Genomic DNA, 16,390 nt, shown 5'->3' on the forward strand with positions numbered 1-16,390 from the left:
CATTTTTTTTGTAAAAAAGACAAGAAAGGAAATTAATTGTTTGAATATAAATTTTTATTAATTCAATATATTTGTTTTCCATCTATATAAAAATTGTGCAATTTTTTATTTATATTATTTAGTGCTTTTATAATTTAATTCTCAATATTATATTTTTTTATCTGTCAAAAAATGTTTTTCGTATGTCTATAGATGACTTTTATTGAAAATATAAAATTTTTTTTGAGTATCGGTTAAATAGTAATGCAATGAGCAATTCTAGCTGAAAATGAGCTGCACAGAAGGTTGTATTTGTTGCTCCCATTCAATACGGAGTAATTACAGACATCATAAATGCTCGCCAGGCGAGAGTTTAGAATGAGCACTTGAAGAAAAGTTTCCACGCAAATTTTCTCCTCAAATTGGAAAAGTTTAATAGCCTCCAAAAGATATTCGACAATTTTCCTAGATACTGAATATTCACTATTTCTGTTCTTCTATCTTTCAATGTTAATTTCCGCTAATTCTATTAAATAGAAATCCTTCATATTCTTCAAATATACATTCTACATAGTCACATAATTTTAATTGTGAAAGTCTATAAATTAATTATAAACTGTACAAGCTGAAAAAAATGTAATTTTAAATGCAGTGAAAATATTTTCTAATATCAGTAGAAAATTATTATAAACTTGATTATAACTGATTGTTATGATTTAACTAGATATTTTTATAAAATTTTAATTTTTTAGAAATGAATTAATTTCGCTTTTATATCTTCAATTATTGTTGTAGAAAATTATTATGAGAAGAATATAAAAAAATTCAATTTTCTGAGCACATTTAATTTTTCTTTTCATTACGAAAGAAATTACTCTCCGTATAAAATAAAAAAAAGTCATCATTGAAAAATGAAACAAACATATATCTCTATCCTTCAAAAATGAAAACAATTTTACGTGGACACCAGTTGATGTATAGGCAATTACAAGAAATTTAATAATGTAATCCTTCCATCTTTTTTAAGCAGAAATGTTTCATCTTATGTTAACAATACAATTTTAATTTTTTCTACTTGTTTCTTAACTAGAAAAAAAATTATTAAATTAAGTAATCATTGCATTTATTAAATTAAATAGCTATTTAATTTTAAAAATTAAAAATTTAATTTAAAATTAAAAATTTATAATTTTAATTTTAATTTTAAATATTATATTCTCTTATATGTACAATTGATTGATGTTTATGAAAAATCTGTGAAATAATTTTAAAAAATCTGGTTGATATAATTCAATATTTAAAACGAAAATTTATAAATTATTGCAAAATTTCTATAATTTCTATAATAATTATTATCTGTCATATAAATTTTAAAATAAATTTATTCAATTATTATTTCAAAATGTTTATAAAACAAAATTCACGAGAGTAGCAAGATCATTTAGATTATCAGATATAAAGTATTTAATTATTATGTAGCTCGTGTTAAATATCAGAATAGAAAAAAATAATTTAAAGATGTTTGTTAAAAAATGCGTTACATCATCACCTTTAAACTTCATTAGTCGAAAAAAATGAATTATATCAATGAACTATTATATTATACGAAATTAGTATTTTTAATATTAATATTATATCTACTATTTAAATGAAAGTTTAAGAAAACGATGAGATTATTGCTATTTTATATTTTAAATATAATAGATAATTAATAATAAATCTATTTTATTCAGATTAATATAATAATAAAACTAGATACGTTAATTTTGCGAATAATGATTTATTATTTTTTTTAAATTATATTTAATAAAGAAAATATTTTTAAATAATTTTTTTGTACAAGTAGATATCTAAAAAATTGCAATATTGTCTAATTAAATAATGGATTATAGCAACCAAAGTTTTATAGCCACTTTATATTGAAAAAATGAAAATACTTAATATAAGTTTAATTAAATAAAATTTTACTTATATAAGTTATTAATTGTAACATTAAATATATATTCTAGAATATATGTAATTTATTCATTGGATTTATCTCTTTCTATAATAAGAAAATAATATAGAAATTAATAAATTATGCATATATTGTATTATAGAAATCTAAAACATATATTTTCTTTGATTTAATTTTAAATCACATTTGAAATGAAATTTTTAACTCATTCTAAGCTTCATGAACTAAAAACCAATTTTTATAATCTTAACATTATATCTTCTTTTTACTGTGTCAATATAACTTTGTATAATTTTTATATGATCTTGTATAATTTTCATATGATCTTTTTCTTACTATACTTTCCCAAATTATTATCTTTTTTTATTTTATTTTTATTAACATTTTGTTCATTTTTTTTTCTCTTTCGAATTTTTCGTTATATTACAGCTATGTACACATAAATCTATTGTTATATTTTAAAAATATTTTTTCCAAATTATTATGAAAAAATGTCATCCTATTTTTACCAAACTTGTGATGAAATTTTCCGCTTCGAAGCACTCGATATGATCCCATAAAACGAAAAGGTAGTATTGATAGATATAAGAAGGAAAGAGGAAGGAAGAAAATGTACGACACGGACCATGCGGGACATGATAAATCGTTCCGGTATCTCTTTTCTCCGATTGGCCGTGTAACATCGCCATCGTGCAGGCACGAAGTGCTACCATATTACTTCGTTTCGCTCGACCTACTACTTTTTCGCCGCGTTTTAAAAGAAACACGCCTTTACTCCCTTACCCGCTGATCCTTTTCAATCCCTGTGTGACTTGTCACACGGCCAGAACGATCTTAAAATTGCATTTTCAACAATTCATTGTGAAACGTGCCCGCTTCGATCCTTGAAAAACGGAATAAATTATTTCGTAAATGGATGGAACGAAAGAGAAAAAAAACTAGTCTAATTCGTTTCAATAATATGAAAAGAAATGAATGTTAAAAAAGAATAAAAAGAGAGTAACTTATTAATAATCTCAATCTCAATCTCAATCTTTTAACAATTTATAACTTTTAAAAATATAAAATTATTAATTATTATAATGAGACGATATGAAAAGTATAGTTTTGCTTCCATATCTGTCTTATGGATTGTAATGCGACAATTATCAAAATAGATAAGTATATATTTCAAAAAAATGTTATTATATTTCATTTATTTCTTTAAAAGATAAATAAGATAAAGAGACAAATTCGATATTCATTTTTTTAATCATTAATCATTATTATATGATTAAATTAGGTTAGGTTAGATTAGTGAGTGTTCATAATAATTAAGTTACTATTTAAAATAATTCAATTTCATTCAAACATGATTACATTAGAAAAACAATTTAAATACAATAATTCTATAATCATAGACTAAAAAATATATAAATTTCATTTTTCTTGTTTTAATAGCTGAAATAACATAAATACTCGAGTGTTGCTTTAATTAAATTTTTAAATTAAAATAAATCATAAAATTCGATCATTTCACATATTTAGAATTTTATATTAACACGATGTTAAATATTCAAAAACAGAAAAGAAAAAAATAGAATAAATATTCTAAAAAATTTCAAAGTCTTTTTGAACATTTATGTCTATTGCCCAGAAGCTATGACAGATACTTGATATACCATAAACCATAAATTTTGCTGTACATTGATTGATTGATTGATAAATCCTCGGATTTTGAAACCGGCGATTAAACTTTTCGTGAAAATAAAGTGAAAATGATCCGTTATTAATGTCTTCGCGCCAACTTTTTGCGGAATCCGGCCGCGAAAGTCATCTATTTCAGTTCATTCGTCTAACACACCAGAATATCGTTGCTTTGTGTGCGACGTGCAAACACTAATCATTTCTTATCCAAGTGACTTTTTCTGATAAATGTGCTCGACGAATAGCAAAGAACACGTCTCTCCCTCATTCTTTGACTTCTAACACTCTATCCTCTTCCACAAAATTTCACCTATTAGGGTGATACGTTTTCTCGACACTCGACGAATTTTTCTGCACTTTGGTGCTTTGTTAGGCCGACAATAAAAATAAGAGAAATAGTTTTACTTTACGATGCAATATATATTTCAGAATTGCAAGCTGAAAGTTATTCGTTGGTAAAAATTTATCGGGTTGGATATTGCCTTTCTTTGATCTCGGAAAATTTCATTTTAGAATGATCGATTCGTAAGATGGAATGTCTGTGTACACTCTTGTCCATAAGTTAGTGGGTACGTAGCAATTTTTTTCATGAATTCTGTATCGACACGTGAATAACCGTTGATTGAACACTAGGGTAATTCTAGGTGAATTTTTTGAATTTTTGAAAGCTAAATATTCTTTTTAATATTGAATTCCATTTTTATCAATTGCTTGTATTTCTTGAAATATGTAAATATGAAATATGTGCTTAATTGTTAATATTTTTTTCGTAAATGATAGATTTTAGAAAGAAATAGAAAAATTTTGTTTTTTTTTATATACAATATAATGATCAAAATAAAATTTTTAATTTACAATAAAATACTTAAACTTTTTAAGTTAAAAGTAAATATGATAATTATAAATATATTTGACATTTATTGGTATTAATATGTTTATATTATTATATTATTATTATAATATAATAGAATAAATGGTTTATTATTACTAATTGATAATTATAATTGTAAAATTGTTTTTATTAAAAATAAATGAAATTTTAATTCATAAACGCAAGTTATATGTATTAACAATTGACAGGAAAATATTTTTATATTTATTAATATTGTGCGAAAAATCATATCATAGAAATGATAAAAAAATGAATACTGAAAAAGAGGAAAAGATTTTTAATTTAAGATTCATATGCTCCACGTGTACCGGAAAAATATAGACACATAGTTGATTTTCAAAAGCGAGTGAGATAAAGGTACGATAATGCACAAGTTTGATTTACGAGTATGAATTATAAAATTCTTACTGGATACAAATGCTACTTTATTCGATGTCGTGAAGATCGTCGATATGGAAATTCGATCGAATATTTTTTTTTTTAAATTGTACGAGCTTTAAAAATTTATTCGATATTATATTTAAGAGGACATTCGTTTCTCGATAACATAACTAAAAATTTATCATTTTTCTTACTCAGATAACAATGCATTATTTTATGACTCATATTCAAAGATTATTTCAAATAATAATGAATAATAGAAAGGAACTGATAGTCTAATATTTATAATATATGATGAGACTTATTTTCCAAATTACGATTAAACATTTTTTTTATCTCGCCAAGATTTCATGTATTGCGTATTAAAAATTCTATTTTTTTTTTTCATAAATATTCAAATTTTATTACATAAATATTCAAATTTTATTATATAAATATTCAAATTTTATTACAGAGTTTTATTTTGGTAATTCTAGCGTGATTACTCATAGAAAGTGAAAATAAATTTTAGTAATTAAACGAAGATGAAAAATTCAATGAAAGTAAAATAAAAAAAGTACAATAATTTAAAACATATCTTGAATAATAAATACACAAAAATATTTATTCAAAAACCATTTGAAAAATTTCTTTTACAAAAAAAAAAGAATAAAAATTCAAGTAATTAAACATCGTGCCAAAATTAAAATATTTAACTTTATCTATGTTTTCTTAATAAACTATATGTATCTGTGCGTATCAAAAAGTTTTCAACTATTCATAAAACTATAAAATCAAGTCTCGGAAGTCAAGTAAGTTTGCTACTTCCGTCAAATCCTTTGGTATCCTCCCGAAAATTTTCTCCCATTTCAGCTAAATATCAAGGTCTCTGGCAATGTTACGAAGAAGATACGTCCTCCGTGATTTAACACCGCGGAAAACGGATCATCGAAGACGTTGCAAAGCCTTTTAGGCCGGATGCTGTCAAATTACACAGGAACGACCCGAATTCACGGTGTCAGATGTCTTTCCCTTCCTTTTTTACGCTTTTTCTCTTTCTTTCTCTCTTTCTCTCTCTTTATTTTTTTTTTTTTCCCCTCTTTCGTGAAACTAAAATAAAAGGCCAGCGCATATAGCGCTCATTTTTAAGTGCTACGTCGTCGTGCGCGTGACACACCGGCAGGAAGGCAAAGCGGTAAACTTAGGTGTCGAAGTTCATCGATGACCTGGTTCAGACTGTTTTTTAATGAAACTGTCCAGACGATTGAAAGTAATTTTGATTTATAGTGAATGAACGAGGAAGGTATCTACTTGACACGTATTCAGCTTGTGATTCCTTTTTTGGGAATCAAGTCAGTTTCGTTATTTTCATGAGACGAATGGAAAAGTTTTTTTCATTTAATAAGATAATTTTTAAAATGTATTTTTTTTTTAAATTCTTTTTAACGAAGGAAAATTATTTGTTGTTTGATGTAAATATGTAATAACATTTAATTTCTTGTATTGGATATTTTATCTTGATAGATCGTTTTAAAATGTTTTATATTATGTTACTATATTTATATCATCTGCATTACATTAAATTTCTTTAAATTAAAAATGATGTGAAATGTATGTATTTTGTATGGTTTTTTAATAATAAAAGAAGAATTTATTTCTAGATTTTACATTTAAAAAATAGTTTCTGTAAGATCAATTCTTTTTAATTTATGTATTACAACAGTTTTGAAGTTTTAATGTTTTTTAACTGTTTAATTTTTATTCTATTATTAATTATAATACTTTCTTCCTGTCTCTTTTTTTAATTTTATATTTTAAATTTATTAATCTTTCAAAATGAAAATATAAAACGATGTTCACGACAAACAAATTAAATATTCTTGCAAAGTGATCTGTTTTTTAATTTATAAATTTTTTAAATTTAATTTAAAATTTTTAAAATTATTTCTACAAAAGAATCATTATTTTCTGAAAACAAAAATTTATAAAAATGAATGAAAATAATAATTTTTATTTCGTTTCGTTTCATTTTAATGAAGAAATAAAGAATTTTTAAAAATTAAAAAAAGTGAAATGAATAAAAAGTTTAAAAATTTATAAAAGATCTAAAATTTTGATAGATCTATTTATCACAATTTATTATTATTGCATTAAAAATATTTCATAAAGAAATTTTTCTCATTTTTTAGATATAAAAAATATGGAAAACTACGAAATCAACTTAAGGAAAAGAAATAAAAAAAGCAGTTTAAAACAGAATTTTTGCAAAAGCATTCAAGATTATAAAGTTAATTTGATACAATCTCATTTTACGATCTATAATTTTGGAAAAAAAAAATTCTTTTGCAAACATGAAAAGATATTGCAACTTTTAAAAAACATCGTGAAAACTGTTACCAACTTCAGTAAAGTTGTTAACTATTAATACCAAATTGCAGCTATAATTTTCCAAGTATAGTTATCTCCAATCTTCTTAGTTTCTTCTTTAATAGTAGTTTGTTATGTGAAACTAAAAATTTTAGAAACAAAAAATTTGATAAAACTTGTACAAAATATAAAATATCAAATATCAACTTATTCTGTAAGTTACAACTAAATGCGATAAAAAATAATATAATTTGATATAAATATTATTATAAAAAGATTAAATTATAAAATTATTATAAAAGATAAAAATTTGTCACTTAAAGAAATTGTATAATAGCGATAACTCTTTTCTGCTGAATATAGTTCATAGAAGGATTGCAAGATGGCGCATAAATGCACTGGCTTGTCGAAATCATGATATTTCAATATGAATATTTAAATTTGCATTTATAATAATGGATATAAAATTCTTTTAAGATCATGTTAAAGGAAAAGTTTGAAAAATAGTAAATTTTACATAAAATTTCTTCGTAAAATTGACATATATCAATATTGATCGTCTATATAGATAATTTACTTTTCAGAAGAAATGATATTCTTTTTCCTAAATCAATATATTGGAAGAAATAAATCTACAACATTTAAATGAAAGAATTAAACAAAATTGAAATTAAAAATATTAATTAATTAATAAAACGTCAATATATTCTGTTACCATTCTTGTTCTTCATCTAAATTTATTTCAAGAATTAATAAAGTTTATCTTCATCAACAAACTTCTTTTACAGCAATTTTTAAATATTGTGTTAACGATAAAGAATAAATATTTTATTTTAATTTATAAAATAGAAAAAATGGAAAAAATATTCTTTCACATTTCTGTACATTTTCTTCGTAATTTTTTATTAAAAAATAATCATATAATTAAGTAATATTCGAGTAAGAGATATGTAAAAATAATAAATAAATTCAATTTTCGTTTTTATTCGATATTTACTGATTTACATTCTTTATCAGCATTCAGATTAATTAGCGTTCTGTTATAGTGTTATACTGCTCCAACGTCTCAACCATGAGGATACTGGCAATATCTGATAATCGATAATATCGAGAATATTCAGGTAATAATCGTTGATAGCGTGTGGAAGAAACAAACATTTGTTTGTCAACCATAATCCGACGAAGTGTGGAATAAATGGGTATTATTAATTTTGATAGAAATTGAAAATAAATATAAATATCAACAAAAGAAATATAAAACATTTTCAAACAAATAAAATTCAGACTTTGATTGTTTCCAGGAAATTAATTTACTTTTATCAAAAAAAAAAAAAAAAAGTGCAAATGTATATAACATGCAAATAGTGAAATAATTATTGAAAAAAAAATTGTATATTAAAGAAATATTTTATATGTTTGTAAATTACTTAATTACGATTAAAAACGTAGATAATCCTCCGTTATTTTGTTTCATTAATGTTTATTGCTGAATGATGCAATGTTTATTCATTGCACAATGAATACATAATAATATCAATGATGAGAATTACTAATTGTGAACCCCTCTAAAATTTCAATATTTATGATAAATAGTTTGCACATGTGTATATGTATTGTACCGCATTAGCATCACTTATAAAATAGATAACAAATGCTAATAAAGAGCACTAAAGATATATCATGTAATGAATTATATTCACATGATGGTTTTAATTATGTTATAATCAACAAGTGTTGATTGATAATAAATATTTTGAACTTACATAAAAAATATTTTACAAATGAAATGTTTATTATTATATTTATTAATTTACAATGAAAATTTATTTACAACGTATGTTCTATGATTTATATTTAATATGAACATATATCAAGTATAATAATTTTAATCTTTATTTTTTAATTTTATTTCTTTATTTCGTAATCTTATTATTTAGTTTAATATCATTTCATTGAATCAAAACATATTAATTTTTCTCTATATATTATTCTTAGATGAAATAATAAATATAACCGAATTGTTTATGTTAATCATGGCTGGATCACTTGACATAATAACAATGATATTAATTAGATAAGAAAAATTGGACAAATTTGAATCTTCTGAGATAAAACAATTTTTGATCGAGCCATCGCATTATATTATTCCAAAATCCTGATTTCAAAGATAAATAAAACCACGAATTTTACCATTGTAAAATAAAAATTAGAAAAATTAAATTTATCGTGTGTTCGTTTAATTGAACGAGAATTTTAATAAGCAAGAGGAATCCACAATCACCATTATCTCTTACATATAAAATGATGTTCAAATACTTGGTAAGTAGCACGCATCAATATTTCGTGCAACATCAAAATCTACGTAAAACATGTATTGACGCAACATCTAAACGTCAGCGAACAATAAGGGCTCAAGCCGCGCATTAAAACAAAACGAAACCATCTCTCCACTCATATTTTTCATCGGTAGGAGAAAAAAAAAAAAAAAAAAAAAAANAAAAAAAAAAAAAAAAAATAGAACAAATTTCATCCCAAACAATAAAAGGAAGATTCTCTATTCGAGGTGTATTCAGAAGCGTACCATGTTAGGTCAGTCAGAAAGTCCTGTCGGTTTTTTCCTCTTATTCTCTTTAAAAAGAATTTTTAAGAGAATTCTTTTAATATTCTTTAACATTCTTTAATATTTAGGTTGATTTCTCGATATAAAATTTTAATATTATATTAACACATAGTTGCATGTAATTGAAATATATCTTCTTAATATGATGAAACAAAAATTTCTTTTTGCTATTTTTGAAATTTAATAAAAATTATCTTTTAAAATAGATTATATTTAAGCTATTTGATTAAATTACAGTTTAATTAAATTTTTGTTTTCTCTTTATTGTAAAAATAATTTTGGATATAGAAATTTCAACTAAATTTAGAATTCTTATATTATGAACATTGATATAATAAAAATACCTTCAATTCGATTAATTTACATTGCTATTGTCCATTTCTATATTCAAAAATGAATATAATTGAAATGTCTCGAGATCGTATTCTCGGTAAAAATCTTTCTACGTACCATCGTCATTCGATCGATTGATGCTCGATTTCACTTGTAATCGTGTCCATCGAGCGCCATCTAGCGTCGAAGAATAGATCGTCAGCCACTCGTGCACAAATCGTACGAACGAAGTAGAAAGATCGACAGGGGGAAAAGGAACAAAAGGGAGTTTGAGCAGCGTAGCGTTAAGAAGTATTGACAAGTGCTAAGCACGCCACTCGGAAGCTGTTAACCACAAAACTGGTTTCTGGGACCGTTGATTCTTTCATGGCGCATCATGGGTAATGAGCACATTAGTGGAATCAAGTATGTCGATTTGTTAATGAATGCTAGAATATAACGTAGACCAAGTTGAACATCTGATGATTCTCATAAGCTAACTATTTTATTATAATTTATATATATTTTATTTATATATATTTTATATATATATATATTTTATATATATTTATATATATTTTATTTTAATTTCGAAGATTTTAATTGTGGAAGAAAGTAATTTTTTTTTGTTGTTATTTTATATTATAATTTAATTTTTAATTATATCGTAATATTAAATATATCATGTTTATATAAATAATAATAAGAAATTGATCAATGCGAAAATTAAAAATTATCATTAATTAGAGAATTGTTTCAATGATATTAGATCAACATTGATCTCTTGTTAATATATTAGATTTATTGATCCATATTTTTTTCAATAATAAAAACTGATTCAGATATGTACCTATGTGGCTATTGAAATTATATTTGTATTTTCGAAAGATTTGATTTAATTATCGACTAAAAAATTTTAAAACTTATTGTAAAATTTTAAATGTTCCTGTAAATAATAACAGAGATATGTTTAATTAAGATAAGCATTAAGCAGAATCTTTTTTGAATAATAGAATTAAATATAACAGTAAAAAACGAACAGGAAAAACTTGGGAAAACGAGAGAGTAAAAGTAAAAGTAACGAAGGTATTGTGGTTTTAAGGTAAAAATAGGACTATTGAGTAGCGTTATTATTAAAATTGCAGAGAATTACTTGGAAAAATGTTATGATATAAATATTACAACGTTTTAAACAATATTAATTGAAGGAATTCCGCTTAATGTAAGTATATTGCGAACAATTGGATAATATGAAGCACCTTCGAACACTGAAAGAATAAAATATACCGGTCGAGAGGGAAGTGGCTCGAAACCAAATTGGAGCACTGTAAAGCTTGAAAAATTAATAACAAAAATGCTGCAATTTGCCGCACAGATGCGGCACTCCTTTATGGCGCAAATTTTCTGAAGATGAATTCTCGAAGGGAATCGTTCTATCACAATTTAATTGAACGACTTTTGTTTTATATTTTATATAAAATAATATACATGTACATACATATATTTATACTTGCAGTATACTATATATATGTATACAATTTACGTTTTACATACTTTATAATTAATGAGAAAAATATTGTGAATCAATCGAAGCTGAAATCGTGCAGTAATTCAGCGAATGATTGCAATAAAATATTGAATTATTAACATTATATGTTATTTTATATTTTCAACAGGAACATTTGAAGAAATAATTAACGTTTTTAAAAAAGAAAAATAATCATTTTTACAATTGAATTTAAAACTTAATTTTATGTTGAAAGCAATTGCAATTTTAAAAATAATTTTTTAATAAATAAAATGACTATCCACTACCAATTTTAATTTCTATTCATTTTAACTTAAATATTTTAACTTTCGATTATTTTATAAAATATTTTGTCTTTTTAATTAATATGATCTTTTTAAAAATAGCCATTTGAAAAAATTTATAATAAAAAATAATAAAACATTGAATGGGATATGATCTAATCTCAAATAATTTTTCTTATATAGTACAAGATTTTACAGTTTGCTAATATTAATTATTCATTTTTTATCAAGATTACATGTTATAAAAATTATGTTATAATGTTTCTAATAACTTGATTTTATTTTAAAAATTAAATTTACAATAATATACTTTATATATTTTTTATATTTTTTATATTTTTTTTATATATTTTATACTTTACTATATATTTTTTCAATCCATTAAATGATTTTTTTAGATTTGGATCTTTAATATATTTGCATGGGAAAAAATTTGAAAAAAATTCATTATTATATTTTTAAATAACTGTTTTTGCATAATTAGATATTGAAAAAAAATTAAGCCATATTTTATTATCCCATTGGGATAATAATAATTGCAGAATTAATAATAAACGATTATTTATGAGACAATCTAACATCCCAAAAATTTTATTATACCCACATCATATACCACTACATCCTACACCCGATTCAAAAAAAAGCAATCTCCCTAAATTAATTCCGATATCTACGAATCGAGAGGCAAAACCAAAATTCAATCCAATCGATCAATCAGCCAGTTTTGCGGAACGATTTCGATGCAAGAGACATTCGATACAGAAAACAACAGCAATAGCAGCATCGACAGACTAGAGGCGGATAAAACAGTATCGGAGATCGAGATCAATCACGAATAGATGCCTAGTTCGAGGGAATCATTTCTAAATCTCGTTGTTGCTCTTTCCGGCTTCCAATAAGGACATCCAATACCATATATCGAGAAGGTTCACGTATGAAGAAAAAGAATCCGAAACATAAACGATATTCGAGGCACAAAAAGGAATCGAAGCATCAGGGCGTTAAGAGGACTCTGAGGAGAGAAAACGGTATCCTCCCGCATACGGTCCTCTGTTGACTGAAGCGACTTAAGTCAACGCCGCGCTTACCTATGGTCTAGCACACTCAACCTCTCCTCGTCGCGCATCGTTGTGCAGAGCGAGAGGGGATGATGGAGCGTGCGAAAGCTGCGCCAATTGGAGGGGAGAGCGAAGGATGAAGAAGGAGAAAGACGAGCAAAGAGCGGGACGAGTAGCTCGCGGTACGCGGCTGAGCGAGCGAGACGGACAGAGCGAAGGGTTCAAGTATAAGGATACCGAGGCATGCGCCGTCCTATCATATTGATCTCGCCATAGTAACGATTCTCTCTTCTCCAGCGATGTTGGCATGCACTATAGCAGCGGGACGAAGAGGGAAACTCCCGACGAGAGAACGGCGGAAGGGGTTTGTACCGCATGGTATACCATGCCACCCCACGATGCGCGGATGTGGGCCGCTCGAAGAGAGGGGAGGGTGAGCGAGAACGACGGCGAGAGGAAAAAGGAAAGGGTGGAGAGAGAGAGGTGGCGTTGGCCGGATAAAGAGGGAAGACGAGAGTGAGAGGATCGGCCGCGGTTGAAGTGAGAAAAACGACATCGGTGGCGGTAGGCCACACAGAGCGCTAGCGCCAAAGAGAGCCGAGGCGGCGATACCGCGCGGCGCTGCAGCCAAATGAGAATCAGTCCAGCGTTGGTCGCCGGCGAGGGCGCATCTGACAACCCTGTGACAACAGATACGGGGACGCTCGAGGACATTTGGGGGAAACGGTCGGCAACATCCGTTGGTTCGTGATAACCATCATCGATCCCGTGCGGATCACAGAAGGATGTTAACCGTGGTTTCAGCGTCACGGTGCTGACAGTCAGACGCGCTCTGAGAATCGGCGGGGATCGGACGGCGGCGCGGAAAAGCTCGGTTATCGGGAAACTCGGTCGAATGAGCTGGCTCACCGACAGACGGACGCGTCCGTGAGCCGTGCGACTCGTTTTCTCGTGTATACCCATCGCGACTCCGCGACTTGGTGCGGTCTGTTGCTTCTCTCGAATTCGGGGGGGGAGAGAATATTCATCGGTGGGTAAAGGCGTGAAGGATTGGGTGGAAGAGGAAAAGAAGGTTGGAAGAAAACGAGTTGTGTGAAAATCGAGCCGAGCTAAAAGAGAGAACGAGTACAACGAGTGGATAAGAGAGGAGAAGAGATGTCCTCGATGCCCAACGATGCCGCACGAAGGCACAACCGAGGCGAAGCTTAGTGCGTGCAAGGTGTACGCGCGGGGACACGCCGCAGGTGCACGGAGGCTGTCACGTGCCCCTGATAGAGCGAAAACGATGCCATTGCCGTGCTCGAGGCACGTACGTTCAGGCGGACCCTGAGAGAAAACTGAAGACCTCCACGGTCGCAATTTCATTCGCGTAAACGTAAATAAATCTCAGTGCCTACGCAACACGGAATCCAGCTGGTACCGTTCCTGTTCGACGCGTTCGCAGCCACGTGCGAGGACAACCGAATAGTGAGGAGGTGGAGGAGGCGGAGAAGAAGCCGGTGGTGGCGGAGGTGGTGGTGATCGAGGAAGGAGCGAACTGCTCCGATTCCTCTATCGCGCAAACATGAGACGTTGGACTCTCATGGCGGCTATAGCCCTGGCTGCATCGGGTGAGTTGGGCCACGATTGGACAACGATTCATCCAGTTTCTTTTCTAAATATACACACACATATATATATTTATATAAGATAAAATCTTCGTCGCGACACCAGGGAAATATATATACCTATTTTTCATCGTGCCGCTAGGCTCTCGTCCTAGAGACGATCGCTTTTCTCGCGACGCGTACGGTAAAAACCGGGTGCTTATCCACTTAAATTCTGATCATATTTTCTTTGATTCCTCTTTCTTCGTGTTTTTCTTTTCTCTCTCTTTTTTTTTTGACGCCGGTTTACTTTTACCGTTTCCTGCTCTCGTTTCTGTCTCTCTTTCTGTCTGCCTACTACTTTGCATTCGTCTAACTTGTTATTTTTTTTTTCTCCCTCGGTCTCTTCGAAGCACGACGCGAAACGCACGAGACGGGTCTCTGTATGCCACGAGCTTCTCACCGTAGGGATTTGTGACAGGTTTTTGTTCCATATCGCAAAACATGGTAAACCTCGAACTCTTTAAACCGCGACGATATCGAGAATAATAGCTGGAACGATGTACTTTCATCGTGGAAATAGCGACGTTTGTCAAGGCAATCTTTACACGTCCGATCAGGACGATTTGCGCGCGCGTTGTTGTGTCAACCAATTTCCTACAATCGGGCGGATTGAAACGAGAGGCTGATTTATAACACGGCAATATTTACAAGCCGCAATCTCTATGTTGATTACAATAAAAAAAAAAAAAGAGAAATGGAGATTTTCAGTGATATATCTCAATATCGGGGAAAACCACTCGTATCTCTGCAACGATCCCGTAACAATTGTTTACACATAAATTATTTCTTCTTCTTTCATATATTCGTGTACATCGTGGTAGATGACAGCTCGTTCGATTAGACATTCGGGTCGTGTCAACGTTATACCGTCAACGAAAATTCTATTTGAACGTCTGCGCAAACGAACGTGTGTCACTTTGAGCATTAGCAGAGAGGTTCAACGTTCGGCCGGTTTCGAGTTCGTTATCGTCGCCAGTGTTCAAGACGCGTAGCGATTTTCAAATGAGCCCGGGGAAGGGTGAAGGTGTTGCTTTACCACGTACATAACGTGTTGGCATCCTGACGTCATTCGCGGCACTTTCTGCGTGACGTGCGCGCACCCACACTCTCGTTAGCACGCAGACTGAACGTACATACTACGGCACGAAATCACCGCTCTGTATAAATATTTGCACACCCAACACGACAGATATTTTTGTTAAATTTTTTTCTCTCGACGAATCTCGATCTCTCTTTGATTTCTCTTTTTCCTCTACGATTGCCTTTTCGTAAAAAAAAAAAAAAAAAAAAAAAAAAAAGATGATGGACAAAGGGTAAATCGGTGTCCAACGAGATAGATTTTAATTTGATGCGATACCGGACCGTTTCCTTATTTCGTTTTCCCAGAACGTTTGATTAATTGGGATACCATGATCTATCGTCTTCTCTCCTCCGACCCTTTTTTCTATTCCTTGAATCTCTCTTTTTTTCCTTCTCCATTGTGTGTACAATCACCACGGCGTGGGCGTAGAAAAGGATTTTCCGGTGTACGACTCGCCCACGCGGTTCACCAGAGACCTGTCACTGTGCTCGGGCCTGCTCGATTATAAACGAAATCGAGGGAGGAATTATGAAAGGACATTTTATTCTTGCTCCTTGATGCTCATTTGGAATGTTGTCAGGAAATTTCGAAGCGAAATTTTGATATCGATTGATATC

Source organism: Apis laboriosa, unplaced genomic scaffold, assembly GCF_014066325.1.
Source record: "Apis laboriosa isolate Shangri-la unplaced genomic scaffold, ASM1406632v1 scaffold38_cov145, whole genome shotgun sequence".
In the NCBI taxonomy this organism is placed as follows: Eukaryota; Metazoa; Arthropoda; class Insecta; order Hymenoptera; family Apidae; genus Apis; species Apis laboriosa.